The sequence below is a fragment of the Cotesia glomerata genome, linkage group LG5, assembly GCF_020080835.1.
Source record: "Cotesia glomerata isolate CgM1 linkage group LG5, MPM_Cglom_v2.3, whole genome shotgun sequence".
In the NCBI taxonomy this organism is placed as follows: Eukaryota; Metazoa; Arthropoda; class Insecta; order Hymenoptera; family Braconidae; genus Cotesia; species Cotesia glomerata.
The window spans coordinates 9,667,278-9,683,231 of record NC_058162.1 but is presented as its reverse complement, the minus strand read 5'-3'; positions in this window follow the sequence as shown (position 1 = coordinate 9,683,231).

Sequence of the window (15,954 nt, the reverse complement as noted above, 5' to 3'; positions counted from 1 at the left end):
GGCAATCGTACCGAAGCAGTTTGAGTACCTCTGTAGGCCGGACGAATTTTAATGACATCTTCAGGTATTTCATAGTCATTTCCAGCTGCCTCTTGTAAGGCCTTCCGGACATCGTCTTTAGTTGTTTCGTCGTCAATGTCCCGGATTTCAAGCTGTTCCTCTGGGCCTTTACAGATGACTTGCGCTTCTTCTTTAAGGATGCTCTTGATGGTCTTCAGCAAAGCTTGTCCTTTGTCTGCAGTCTTTCTGGAAAGCGTAATGAGCATATTCCCATCATTCGTCTTTTGAACCTTGTCAACGACGTCACGGGTCTGATCTGGTGGGACATCTTTTTTAATCCGACGCAGTATCTCGGCATATTTTGCCTTCTCAACGGGTCGAATAATTAAGGCATCTGGTTTGGTGAATTTTCGCGGTTTTTCCCGCTTAGGCTCCGGCCGAGATTTGTTCACCGGTTGTTTTGGTAACCGCTCTCTCGCTTGCTCCTTCTTCTCCTTCTTGGATTGGACCTTCTGCCATTCAGTCACCTCTTTTTCTACGGCGTTCTGCACTGCCGTGTTTTCGGAGGGCTTGGTTTCAGGTCCTTTTTCTTCACAACTTGGCAGATCGTTGGGTCGGGAGAAGATCGATCTTTTCTCTTAGTTGACTTGCTGCTAGTTCTGATTCTGTCTTCCGCGACTGATTCACCGTCACCTTCGGCTCCAGTGTCCATTGCTTCTTCATTCACGATAGTTGCTTGAATACTTCTCTCCGGTGTAGTGTGAGAAGTGCGTCGTACTGTTAAACACCATTCTTCATCAAGTTTCTTGAATCTCTGGAGGGCATTGGCTACGCTGGTCGTCTTGGTCTTAATCTCCTTGTGGATATTGACCTTAGATTGGATGAAGTCATTTAGCTCACTGGTCAGCTTTTCAAGGCGTTCAAACGCTTGCGACCGCTTCATTTCAGCGCTTGCTTCAATCGCTGCTTGTTGGGCATGAGGCCCGTTTTCACTATTGTTGTTTTCCTGAATTTTACTCATACTTTTAAATTCACCAGCGCATCGTACGGAGTGGAGCGGGTTGTCATAACTAGGAACGGGTGTACCCTCGGAGATAGTACTCCTACCCCAGTTCCCTGAGGCCTAGCCGCCACTTAGCCAGCCCCGGAATACACGGACGGACTAGACTCGCTCGGAGCGGTGAAGATTCCGATCTCTAACACTCACTGCGTACTTCCTGATCAAGGCCCGAAGTGGCTGGCTCCTGATCCACTGCTGCAACTTACACCTCGGCAGAGCAAGCTCACATCAGCCGTGGCCTGCATCGTCGGAAACTACGACACGAGGTTCCGGTCACTCCCAGTGGGTCACAGCAGGGAACGATCGTCTTGTTCGGTCAGTTAGTGCGATCAACCCATTAAAGGGGAGTTTTGTCCACGGGAGCGTATTTTGTTTGGTTATTTTGCTTGGCTCCTACCCGCTGTACCTCATCAACTAAGAGATTAAGTGTCATCCAAGGACAGCGAGCGTTCTCCCATCCGCTCGGGGAGACGCGCCCGGTAGCAGTATCTCTTCTGCCCCGAGAGTCTGTATGTGTGTGTGTGTGTGTGTGTGTGTGTGTGTGTGTGTGTGTGTGTGTGTGTGTGTGTGTGTGTGTGTGTGTGTGTGTGAAAGTATGTGAACCGCTTATAACTTTTGAACGGCTTGACCGATTTCATCGCAGTTGGTGCCATTCAAAAGGGCTTGACCAAACTTAAATTTTGAAAACTATTTGGATTGATTCAGATCAATAGATTTTGAGAAATCTTAAAAAAACTGGAAAAAAAATTTTTTTCAAATGTGGTTTTTTTGGAATAACTTTTAAACGGCTTAAAGGTTCAATTCCAAAAACTAATCAGCTCTTAACCTCAAAAAACTACGTCGATTCGAGAGATATCGTGAACGAAAGAAAAACGAAAAAAGTGTTTTTTCGGAATAACTCCGAAATTTCTAGCGCGATCAAACTAAAATTTGAGATTCTTTGTGAGGCTTGAAAAACTGCGTTGAATGCTTCTAACTGCGTAAAAATCGGTTTATTCATTCAAAAGTTATTGCGGTTTAAAAATTCAAAAAATAGTGTCATCAAATCTCTATCAGACTTTTGAGCTCGAAGAGCTCAAAAGCATAGGAAAGCAATCTCTTTGAGCTTGGAGAGCTCAAAAGAACCTTATACATTGTATTTTTACGCTCGAAGAGCTCAAAAACGTCATTGGTGCAATTTTAAGCGCCTAAGTATGGAATCAGCGGGAAGTTGCAGGGATGGCCTTCAGGGTCAACCGTTTTCTAATTTTTTTCATCATTTCCAACAATATTTTCGATATATTTAAGAAAAAAAAATTAGGAAAACGGTTGACCCTGAAGGCCATCCCTGCAACTTCCCGCTAATTCCATACTTAGGCGCTTAAAATTGCACCAATGACGTTTTTGAGCTCTTCGAGCTCAAAAATACAATTTATGGGTTATTTTAAGCTCTCCGAGCTCAAAGAGATTGCTTTCTTATGCTTTAAAGCTCTTTGAGCTCAAAAGTCTGATAGAGATTTGATGACACTATTTTTTGAATTTTTAAACCGCAATAACTTTTGAATAAATAAACCGATTTTTACGCGGTTAGAAGCATTCGACGCAGTTTTTTAACCCTCACAAAGAATCTTAAATTTTGAATTGATCGCGCTAGGAATTTTGGAGTTATTCCGAAAAAACACTTTTTTCGGTTTTCTTTCGTTCACGATATCTTTCGAACGAATCAACCGATTTTGACCGGACTGGTGGCGATCGACGTGGTTTTTTGAGGTTAAGAGCTGATTAGTTTTTTGAATTGAACCTTTAAGCCGTTTAAAAGTTATTCCAAAAAAACCACATTTGAAAAAATTTTTTTTTCAGTTTTTTTAAGATTTCTCAAAATCTATTGATCTGAATCGGTCCAAATAGTTTTTAAAATCTAAGTTCGGTCAAGCCCTTTCGAATGGTACCAACCGCGATGAAATCGGTCAAGCCGTTCAAAAGTTATAAGCGGTTCACATACTTTCACACACACACACACACACACACACACACACACACACACACACACACACACACACACACACACACACACACACACACACACACACACACACATACATACAGACACCGTGACAACCTCGCGGGGATAGTCAGGGAAGCTTCCTGTGACCTTCAAACGTCGAGATCTGATGAAAACTCGATTTTTGCAAAACGGGGTGAAAACAATAACTTCCCGATTTTTGAAAATCTTCGACTTTCTTAGCGGGAAGTTAAAAAAATAGTCGATTTTTTTAATCAGTCATATATATATATATATATATATTATGACCCAAATTTTACTTTTTGTAATTGAGTATTTTAGTTTATTCGTTGTTAATTACTTAAAAATTAATAGAAACAATTATTGTTATTAGTGCGGCGATTATTATTTAATTATTGTATTTATTTAGTTAATAATTTTATATTATTGTTACCGAAGGTATGATTAAATTAAGAAATTAAGCATGTGAGAAATTATTACGAAGCCGAGCGAATTAATTGTAAAAGAAATTAAAAGACTGGGCAATTTATTCTAAGTTCCGAACAAGATTTAGTATGGGAAGGTGATGAATGGATATAAAATGAAAGAAATGACGATTATTATTTTGTAAGAAATAATTTAGGTAAGCGAAGATTTTATAAGTCCCGAGGACAATTTAGTATGGAAAAATCAACGAATGGATATATAATGAAGGAAATTGCGATTAAAATAATAAAGAATTGTGAATTTGACGAAACGAATGGATAGAGAATGAAGAAAATTGCGATTAAAATAATAAAGATTTGAGTTTCAAAAATAAAAACTTAGAATTTGGCGAGACGAATGGATAGAAAATGAAGGAAATTGCGATTAAAATAATAAATAATTATTTTTGAATGCTAGTTCGAGAACACCGGATAGGTGTCTAAAACGACTCTTCCTTTTCGTTACAAGAGAGTTAGGCAAAAAATGATAAACGCCAAAATTTGGCTCGATAAAGCAAGCAGTTCTTTCTCGGGAGAATTACTCGGGCGAATACTCTTCACCAAGTAATTCCAGAGGATGATACTCTACCTGGAGTCTGATCAAGGCCCAGGTAAGTATCATGAACCGACCGGATGAAAGTGCTTCTCCCCGTGCCGAAGCCTTCAGCTGAGGTACGGTAGGTGATCATAAGCCGTGTAGGTGGGGGCGAAGAGGACACTCTCCATTCGCTCTCGGGGTAGAGGTTTAGGCCCAGGGGTGACGGCTAGTCTCCTGGGGAAGCGGGGAATCAGCTTTTGAAGTTTAGTTCGCGATTTTGACGCTCACGGTGAGTGAGAGTATGTGTGAGAAGAGTGTTCTAATATATTGTTTATATTGTTTAATTTGTTTATATTGTTTATATCGTTTATTAACATGATCAGGCCAATAAAGAGGTTTTTCTTTTTTTCTTTGATTTATTTAAAATAAAGTGTTTTGTTTATTATTTTGTTATTGATAATGTAATCCCCGTTTATGACCCTGGACTCCGGCGAGCAAATTTCGAGCCGGGGACAAATAAATTATTTTTATTTATTATAATTTTTTTGGAAAACGTGGACGTTACAATATATATATATTGTAATGCCTTTTCCGGCACTGGCGTCGACAGGACCGGATCAGGTCAACAAAAATTAATTTGCCTACCTGGTTCGTAGATTTGGTTGGGCGCCAGGAACTCAATGTTCCACGGGTCGATATCGCTGTTGATCTTCGTTGGGCGGCGGGTCGGTGTTGAAGAGATTCAAAAATCGAATAACGGCAATCGACGGACAAAGAAATCGAAATTGGACGATGGGATCGGTTAATCAGAGCAACAACAATTAAAAAAAATAATTGAGGCGTGCACTTCTAATCCAGCAACGGTTTATTCAACAACAAATATATTCTGTCGGCAATGTCGCATTAATAACAAAAATTATTTTTAACGCAAAATAATTCTAACGCAAAACTAGTGCTAACGCAATGATTCAACAGTTCAAAATAAAACAAATTACAAAAAAAAAAGTATTCGAGTAACCAAAAAAATTACAAAGTCTTTTCTTAAAAAAAAATATATTAATTAATTCAACTTACCAAATTTATTCAAAAATCTTCAAAACAAATAATTAATTCAACTCGCCAAATTTATTCAAAAATGTTCAAAACAAAGAATTAATTCAACTCGCAAAATTTATTCCAAAATTTTCCAAACAAATAATTAATTCCACTCGCCAAATGGTTCACAATGACAAGAAAAAAAAAAAACAAATTATGCGAAGCATTCGAATTAGTCAACTTATTTTACAAAGCAATTTACTAAGCCGCTTTGTCGGGTATTTGAAGCTCGAGGTAGGTAAACAGTACTTATAATCCCGACCAAAAATTCCACACACACAAACACGTGACTCAACGGTACCGTGCCGCAGAGTGTCGTCACTAAGCTTCAAAAATACCGCACGGAATTTATTTAATTCCGTGCAACTCGAATTATAAACAAATTATTTTAACACGACGAAATTCGCGGTGATGACACCCTGGGGCTAATAAAGACAGCGACCAGACTTACCCTGCAGCTACCGTAGACGTCTCGGGCGATGCTGACCAAGTAGGCGAAGTTGGCGGCAAAACTGACGGAAGAGCGTCGATATCTCGGCGATGGCGTGTCCGGGGTCGTAGTGTCCAAAACAATTCGGCGAAATATTTCACAATAATGTACACAATTGTACTTACGTCAGCGACAAATTTTAAAAAAAATTAAACAGCAAAAATAATCAAAAAGAGAACTGCACGATGCCACAGTCACGGCGTCCAGATCAGAATTAATTGTTAATATATGGCTGCCTCCTCGGCAACCCATGCCCTTTTCTTTTCGGTTCGTTCCAAAAACTCGCATCCAATCAGCTCACAGCTTCTTCTAGCCGGCCGTTGTATTACGGGATGCGTCCAGTATTCCGTTGCGATCGATGATTGGTCGATACTTCGATTAGTGATCAGCCTCGTGTTCAGATGGCGCCTCGCATACTTGTTGTTGATCGCTCTCCGTCGTCATTGGTCCATTCAAATTTTCTCGTCGTTCCATCCTCGCGGCCAGATGTCACGTTGATCGTCGATGGCTCGTAGAAATTCGCGGGTCGTCTGATCGCTATAGTCTAGTCTCACTCACTCATGCATTCAACAATAGTTCACACTCATTCCGGTATTCTTTTTATTTAAATTTTTAATTTAAATTCGGCGCGTTTTCTTTTACTAATTTTACCTCGAGCTTGTCATTCTGATCGGGAGGCTGCTTGGGGCGACACAGGCGCGTCGAATCTCTGCTTTTCCTCAGCTCAGCCAACCTAATAATTGTTAAACTCGGAATTTCAAATTTTAGAAAATTTTTCTCATGTCACAATATATATATATACTAGCCGTTTCCCGCCCGCTTCGCTGGGCGAATTGAAACACGAAATAAATTAAATTTTATGTTTCATTTTTATTTTTTTTAACTTCCCGCAGAAAAATTGAAAATTTTTAAAAATCGGGAAGTTCTCGGTTTTACCCCGTTTTTCGAAAATCGAGTTCTCATCAGATCATGACGTTTTGAGGTCCCAGGAAGCTTCCCTGAATGTTTTCGCGATGATGTCCGTATGTCTGTATGTGTGTGTGTGCGTGTGTGTGTGTGTGTGTGTGTGTGTGTGTGTGTGTGTGTGTGTGTGTGTGTGTGTGTGTGGCCGTATGTAAACCTCTCATAACTTTTGAACGGCTTGACCGATTTCATCGCGGTTGGCGCCATTCGAAAGGGCTAGACTAAACTTAGATTTTGAATATTATTTGGACCGATTCAAATCAGTAGATTTTGAGAAATCTCAAAAAAACTACAAAAAAATTTTTTTGAAATGTGGTTTTTTTGGAATTACTTTTAAATAGCTTTACCGATCAATTTCAAAATCTAATCAGCTCTTAAAATAAAAAAACCATGTCGATCACTGCAAGCCCGGTCAAAATCGGTTGATTCGTTCGTGAGTTATCGTTGTCGAAAAAAAAACCGAAAAAAGTGTTTTTTTGGAATTACTTCGAAATTCCTGGCTCGATCGATTCAAACTTGAAAATTCTTTATGGGGCTTTAAAAACTGCATCGAATGCTGCCAACCGCGTGAAAATCGGTTCATTCATTCAAAAGTTATTGCCGTTTGAAAATTCAAAAAATTGTGTTTTATTAAACTGCTATTAGAGCTTTGAGCTCAAAGAGCTCAAAATGACACAAAAATTATATTTTCGTTTTATATTTGTATTTCATTTTCGAGCTCAAAAACGTAATGTGTAACTTTGAGCGCTTAAGTACAAAATGAGCGGGAAGTTGCAGGGATGGCCTTTAGAGTCAACCGTCATCCTAATTTTTTTTCATATTTTTATTATTCTCCTTTTTTTTTTTTATTTTTGTATGAACATAAATATGCCCCGCAGATAGAACTGTAAGCATCGATATTGTTTAGACTTGCACAAATTCCATCGAATTAGCCTGTATATTTCATCCATGTGATTTTTCTAGCTAATATTCATTGTAACTTTCAATGTGCAATGATTATAACATTTCCATGACTTTCTTCCAAAAATTAATAATAATTGACACGAAGAAAAAAATTTGAAATGAGCATTGAAAGTTTTAGTTAAAATCATTGCAAGTCTCATATGTGAAGTTGAAATCTATCTAGGTTCAAGTGCGACGAATTTTCTGTTAACTAAAATTTTCTCCGTCACATCAATATTTTATAGAAAAATAATTGTTCATGTTTTTTATGAATTCTATTGAAATAAGTAACTAAATTTATTTTCCACATCTCAAGTGCTTGGAAAATGCATTCATTTGAATCTGTTACATTTCCGCGATCCCGCAATAAAAGAATTCATCGGTTATGTGATCTGCAAAAGTAAAATGAATGTAAAATTCTTAGTCCGTTGATTGGATAGCTACATGTAAAGTTAAGTTTTGGAAACCTCTCAATGACTTTTTCTCCACTGTCAAAGAGACGATTGTTGTAAGGAAATACACAAATATCCCCACATACACGAAGATCCCCACCAAATTTGGAGTCTGTAGAAATTACAGGTTAGAAATTAAAATTTTAGATTTCAACACCCACCCCCGCAATTCCTGTCGGAAGTAGACTTTATTGAAATCCATTTTGAGATGATCTTTACATGAATAATAAAAGATTCCTACCATATTTAGAATTTTTAGAAGCTATATTTCGAAATTAACATTTTTTATTGTTAACACCCACCCCCACCAACCTTATTGAAGGCAATTTATTGTAAAATCCGCTCTTAGATAATTTTTATATTACATATAGAAGACTCCCACTAAATTTGGAGTCTATAGGAGCTATAGCTTAGAAATAGAAAATTTTCATTGTTAACGCCCCCGTAATCTTTTTTGGGATGGGATATCGTAAAACTTGTTCATAAATCATTTTTACATCACTTATAAAAAATTCCTACAAAATTTGGAGCCTGTAGGAGCTTTAGCTGGAAAATTAAAAATTTTAATTGTTAATACCCACTCCCGCAACCCCCTGTGGGGTGAGCTATCGTAAAATTCGTTCATAGACTATTTCTACATCTCTTATAGAAGATTCCTACCAAATTTGAAGTCTATAGAAACTATAGTTTAAAAACGGGAATTGTTCATTGTTAACGCCCCCGTAATCCCCTTTGGGGGATGAATTTCTTAAAATCCGTTCTTAGCTGACCTCTACATAGCAAAAGTAATATTTCTACCAAGTATATGAACTTTTCAAGGAACGTCATCCAGATTGCAGGGTTGGTTTTTCAAAATTTGCATCATTGCGTCCTCAACATTGCGTGCTTGCTGGTTCGAGTGGAACTCACACTATTTGTGTGTGTTCTATACACCAAAATGTCAAGCTTATGATGTTAGGTAAGTGATACACTAGAAAAGTCTTTTTCAAAATCATTCATGGTCTCGTTTATTACAGGGTGTAACTTGGCAGCACTTACTGAACAATTAGCAACACCATTACTGACGTATAGTGACTGCCTGAAGATAATCATATGTCAAAACCTTACCTCTGATTGTTTCTTTTACAACTGTGATAAGTGTCCAGGAATACAAACTTTGAAAGACTTACTATTAAATGTACTAGAAGAAAATGGAATTGATGAAATTACTTATAAGTATTGGATTTCAAATCCCCGTACGAGCTTAGAGAGATTTGTGAAAACTTCATCAGATTTTGTAGACAGTTTTTGTGAGAATATCACAAGTCTTCTTCCTCATAATTATATTGCTAAAGAGCAAGCGAGTTATTTAAGGTCGTTGAAAGAATCATTGAAGGAGAATGAATTTATTGTTATCTGTGATTTTGCGGAAAATTATGCTTTTGTTATCCAGAATGCTGCATCTGGATTCCACTGCAATAACAGCCAGGCAACTCTTTATCCAGTTGTACTTTATTATAAAAACAATAATGAGCTGGTTCATAAGTGTCTAGTAATTGTATCAGATTGCTTATCTCACGATGCAGTTGCTGCTCATGAGTTTACAAGAATCACCACTAATTTTATCAAAGGTCTTTCCAATAATATCTCAAAAATTATTTACTTTTCTGACGGAGCACCCCAACAATTTAAAAATTTCAAAAATTTTGTAAATCTTCATTATCATGAAGAAGACTTTGGAATTAAAGCTGAATGGCATTACTTTGCAACCGCACATGGGAAAGGACCTTGTGATGGAGCTGGAGGGACTTTCAAAAGGATGGCAGCACGATCAAGTCTTCAACTTCCGTATGACCAACAAATTTCAACTCCTGTCGAACTATTTGAATGGGCGGAAAAACCAAATTCTTTACCAAATATAAATATTGAATTTTTTTCAAATGAAAAGTATGATCAGGCTAAACTTTTATTAGATCAACGATATTCACAAGCAAAAACAATCACAGGGACGCAGAAATATCATTGTGTCATTCCAGACGGAAAAGATACTTTGCGATTTAAAGAATTTTCATCATCCAGTGAATCTCGTATTTATAAAATATTTAAACGTGTAAGGAAATAAATGTGAAATAATAATAATCGTTTAGTGTAAATAAAATTTAATTATTATGATGAAAACTGTGTCAGTAAGTTATTTATGGTAAATCCTGAGCATAGAATTTTTTAGAAATTTTTATTACAAAAAGTTGGAATTTGAAATTTTGAAAAATCGGAAAAAAATGGATCCCATCGATTGCCCATTAAGGGACTAGGCTTAAAAGTTGGGGGATAATTGACAGTTTTTTAGAAAAATTTTTCAAGAAAATCGATCAGTACATGTTTTTTGGAAATCAACATTTTAAAGTCAAAATTTGAAAATCTTATAGAAATACAGTTTAAAAATTTTTTTTGATTTTATATCCTAAAAGTGTGTTTAAAAACAAAAATTTTCAAAAAAAAAACGTCCCGATTAGCCCATTTTTCGCAAAGTTACAGATATTTGAAAAAAAGAAAAGCGATTTTTTTCAAAAATTGATATCTCGAAAATGGCTGGACAAAAAAAATTGAAAAAAATCATGGAGGTCTTTTTCAATGGTTACTATAACATAAAAAATTTTCAAAAAAATCGCAGATGCAAAGGCAGAATGCTATCCGATTTGGCGTGGAATGCCCCAGATATTATATATATATATATATATATATATATATATATATATATATATATATATATATATATATATATATATATATGTATTTATGAAAAATATTTAAAAATGTAGACTTCAAATACCTAGGCTGTTGGATATTCAGCAGCAACAGCTGGAAGAAGCACACTAACGAGTTGACAGCCAAGGCTAAGAAAGCTCTAAACTCCACGTGGGTGCTCATTGAGAGAACAGGCAGAAACTCACTCAGACAGGATGTACCTTTACAGCTCTCTGGTAAGATTGGGGGCACTTTACGCAGTAGAGATTTGGAGTTGGGAAGGCAGCAAGGCAATAGAAGCAGTGTATAGCAGATACTGTAAGGCAGCGATGGGCCTAGCTAGAAACACTCCTGAGTACATCTGGAGGTGTGAGGGTGGGCTTGAAAATTTAAAATATATCTGTAGAGAGAGAGCAGGCCGGTATCTTCTAGATGTGATGAGAATGGAGGAAGGCAGATGGCCAAAAGTCGTATTGAGAGAAGAATGCAGAGGAATCTTGAATGGCAGATCTTCAAAGTGGGGTGGCAGGTTGATCAAAGCCCTGGGAGAAATGAGATGCAAGGACAGAATAAAGATGATTTGGGAAAAAGCAGAAGTGAATTTGATAGAACAGAGATTGCAGGAGAGCCTTCGCCACCTTCAAGCTACAACGAGAGAGGAAGAGAAAAAAAAATCATGGAATTGTCTTACAACCCTCGTTTATGCCAAGGTGAAGATGAGACCTCAGAGCACATCTTCAGATGCAGAACATTACTGAACAGTGTCAAGGCACAGGTGAGAAGTTTTGTTTTGGATCGGATTGGTAGAAAAACAGGAGCAGATTTTGACTGGTTGTTACTGCAGATGCTAAGAGGGGATCCAGTACAAGAAATTTGCCATTTACTCGTTGGTAAATTCCTAAAACTCACAAGAGAAGGGAGTGATCCCTTGCTTGAAGATCATGATGCAGCAGCCCAAAAAGTCCCGAACGAAGGTGATTAGATGGCAGCCAAAGAAGAAGACACCCAGTGCAGTAAAATTGTTATTCATAATTGCCTCATAGAGGCTATATTGAATTCCTTTAATTTTAATCAATAAGTGCCATAAAAGTTAGTTTGTAGTGTCTTTAATGTAACGTAATTTGATTTAACCTAAAATGTTCCAAAAATTTCTAAATTTTTTTTAATCTAGTAAAAAGTGATATTATCGATAACATAAATGATCGATAATATTTAAGTAAATGTGGTGCTAGAACCAGAGCTTTAAGTATTTATTAAGATGCAGAATTAATTTTAAGGAACTGTGATGAAAAAATTGTAAAAAACAGTTCTTACTGTTGTACAATGCTAAATAAATATCTATATATCTATCTATTTAAAAATATATGTGCGTACTCAAATGAAAGCTTGCAGCATTCAACGTAGTTTTTCAATCACAAAAAGATTATTGATTACCTACTAAACAATTTAATGTAAATTCTGAAGTTATGTAAAAAAAACACTTTCTCAAATTTTTAGACAACGATTTCTCTTAAACGAATGAACTGATTTTGATACGATTTACGGCAACTATTGTTGTTTTTTGAGATTAAGAGCTGATTAGTGTTTTGAATCGATCGATACACTAGTTGAAATGTTATTCCAAAGAAAACTTTTTATTTTTTAATTTTATTTCCAAGATTTTTTCCAATCTACCTAGCCGAATTGATTCAAGCTCACGGAAAATCTAATGGTAACGAAACTCTTTCGAACGCCACCAACCCCGTTTCAATTGATCAATCCGTTCAAAAGTTTTGAGGAGTTTACACACACACACATACGAACATCATCGCGGAAACATTCGGGCAAGCTTCCTAGGACCTCAAAACGTCAACATCCGTTGAAAACTCGATTTTCGAAAAACGGGGTGAAGCCTATAGCTTTTCGATTTTTGAAAATTTTCAATTTTTTTAGTGGGAAGTTAAAAAATATAGGCCAAATTGACTAACGGCCCACAAAAAAAAAAAAGTGCTCTGTACTTTTGATCGGACCTACCTATCTTTACGTATTTCGACGCGCTGAATCCGAATCTAAAGTCAGTTTTGCCCATACACCCTCAAAATTTTAAGTAAAATGCAAAAAACCCAAAAAAGGCAAAAAATTGCGAAAAACTGCAGTCACAGCAATGAAAAAATTTTTTTGGACCTAGATCACGTATGATTTTCATGTATTTATTAATCTGTTATACTATTAAAAATATTTAATGGAAACGATCAATAGAATGGAAGGCTAACAATCCAAACTTTCAGTTCACGACTGTTCGCACTATGATAACATGTAACGCAGACAATTGATAAGACAAGCAAAGCTTCATACTTCGTAGACTGTAAAATCAGTCGAATGTGAAGTCTGATCGCGTGAAAGAACTTTTTGTTATCGATTTCCTGACAAGTTCGACAGATGTTAGCATTTTATTTTGTCTATAACAGTTCTGTTACTGCGGTTACTGTCAGCTAATTCAAAAATTTCAATTGGTTTTATCGAGTTATTTGTTGAGTATCAACTCCAACAAATTTTACTTTGTCCTCTACAATTTTAAGGGTATAAGTTGTAACTGAGGCAATGAAAATATTTTCGCGTTGAATTGCATTTATTTTTCATTTCCAGTGATTTTTTATTTTATGACTGTTTGAAAATTGCGGGAACAATGTCGCGGAATTTAACCTTCTTTTTTGTAGTTTGTGTTTCTAATATAATATAACTTTAACACTTTTTTTATCTAAAGCGCTACACTGAAAGATTTATTTAATTCAAGTTTTTATTAATAAATTTTTAATATATAATTGAAGTAATAAATTAGGTTAGTCTTTTTATGTATTTTTATAAATAAAATTAATTAATTAATTGAATAATTATTCAGTCAATAATTCGCAGAGACAGAAGATACGACTTGAATGAGAACAGAGTAATTAATTACGTAAAAAATAATAATAATTTATTGTGAAAGCATTGCGTCGTGGATGAATGAATGCGTCTTGGATTTTAATTTCCAATTTCCTCAAATGAAATCATGTCTACAACGATGTTGGACGAAAATATATCGATTGATAAATAGTGCATGCTAATGTCTAATAAGCATAGAAAAGTAAAACGTAACAATATGATTGTATATTAATTTAAAATAAAAATAAAAATAGAATACATATAATTTGAGCATACAAAGTAGCAAGTATGATTAATTTTGAAAGTATTACTTAGATATAAATTATATATTTTCCTTTTAACAACTTTAAATAACCGGTGTTTAAATGAAAATTAATTAAAATTCTGGGCAAGGGCTAAATGAAGGAATTGAATTATCTTGGCTGTTTTGAAGTTATTGAATTATAAAGTTACAGTTTTTGTTCTTGGGACATAAATTCACCTCTAGTCGCTTATATTAGATAAATAAAACGTTGGATGTTGGATGCTGAATTTATTTAATCGAATTTATTCTTCCAAGAACTTTTGTATACGAAATATAAGAATAGTAAAAGATACATAACAATAAACAGGACGAATTGGTTCACTGAGAATGTCTTTTTATTTGTAATAAAAATAAATTTGAATAGAACTTGAATAAATTCAACGGAAATCGATATCGAATCACGCCTTGTTGTGCTCGAAATAATAATAATAATAATTTTTTTTTTTTTTTTATTTTAACCCCGCTTTTCAGACTTCTGTCTCGATGGGGGTCCGGCCGAGACCGGAAGGGGACTCCAGGCTGATCGGTACATTAAGTTTGGCAGAATAAGTTTGGCGGTATTACATACTTTTTCAGCCTGGAGAGTAATGCGGCGATGGGCCGACTTTGGGGAAACTGCACGCATTTGCCTGTGCCCCACCGGTAGCACAGGGCTTGGGGAAACCATCGAAAAACCCAAACCTGTACAGCCCGGCGTGAGTTACGAGCACCGATGTTCACTGAAAATTAAATTTCAGCTCACACCGGGATTCGAACCCACGCCTCACCAGTCCCAAGCAAGCATGACAAGCATTATACCGCTTAGCCATGGGACTGGCTATAATAATAATAATAATAATAATAATAATAATAATAATAATAATAATAATAATAATAATAATAAATCTTAAAATTTACTCTACGCACTTAACATTTAATTATCTGAATATTTTTTTTGAATAACTTCAATAAGAAATTAAGAGTTTCAAATGCAAAAAGTTTTTTAATATCACTTTCAATGCTCCAAATAATTTAACAAGAATGCATATTTTTAATTGCAACAGTTTTAATCCATGCATTAATATCAAATCTTTCAACAAGTTTTTTCGTATCGTTTAATGTGTGCAGCACTGTTCATTTAAATGAAACTATCTCAAGCTTAAAAATAAAACAGAAAAAAGACGTGGTAGAAGTGTTTAGTAGCATAAAATTAAAAATTTGCTATTTGCTATTAATTTGTTGTATTTATCACAAATTTGAGTTATATACATTAGAAATAAATTAGAATTTTTAAGCCTATTGGTCACAAGTGACTAGTGAATCTAATTCAAGCCAACCGATGGACATTCCATCTTCGCTACTGGTCGAGAGACATCCTCTCTTTACGTAAGTTGGACCCCATCGAACTTACGTAAAGAGAGGATGTCTCTCGACCAGTAGCGAAGATGGAATGTCCATCGGTTGGCTTGAATTAGATTCACTAGTCACTTGTGACTAATAGAATAGGCTTAAACATTCTAATTTATATATACAATCGGTCACTGAAAAATAACTCTGAAAATTAGAAATAAACTTTCTTTGTTGCTGTAAGATGGACAACGGAGTTCTCGGTCCACCTAACCTTACCCCTTACACTATTATTTCATAAAAAATCATCAAATATTACAAATATAAATAATAATTTAAAAGATATATAAGATCAAATAATTTTCACTCTTGACGAATTATTCATGTCAATACTACAGTAGTTACCATAAATAATTGCCTTCAAATCACTAAAATAAAAACTTCTCACTTCAAGAAATTAAAAAATATCCCGACTAGAAATTTCAGTGAGACAGTGATTTGGCGCAAGTAAGGCATGCCGAATTCCAAACTTGCGGTAAGTGAGGCATCCAAACCAGGCCGAAGTTTGGGATGTAACGCAGTTGCGAGGCTCAGCCTAACTTGACTTCCTGATTAGGTTGCAGTTTGGAAACCAAATTTGCAACGAAGAATCCAAATCTAATTCTTTCTTGATTTTTAGATTTTTTATTATCA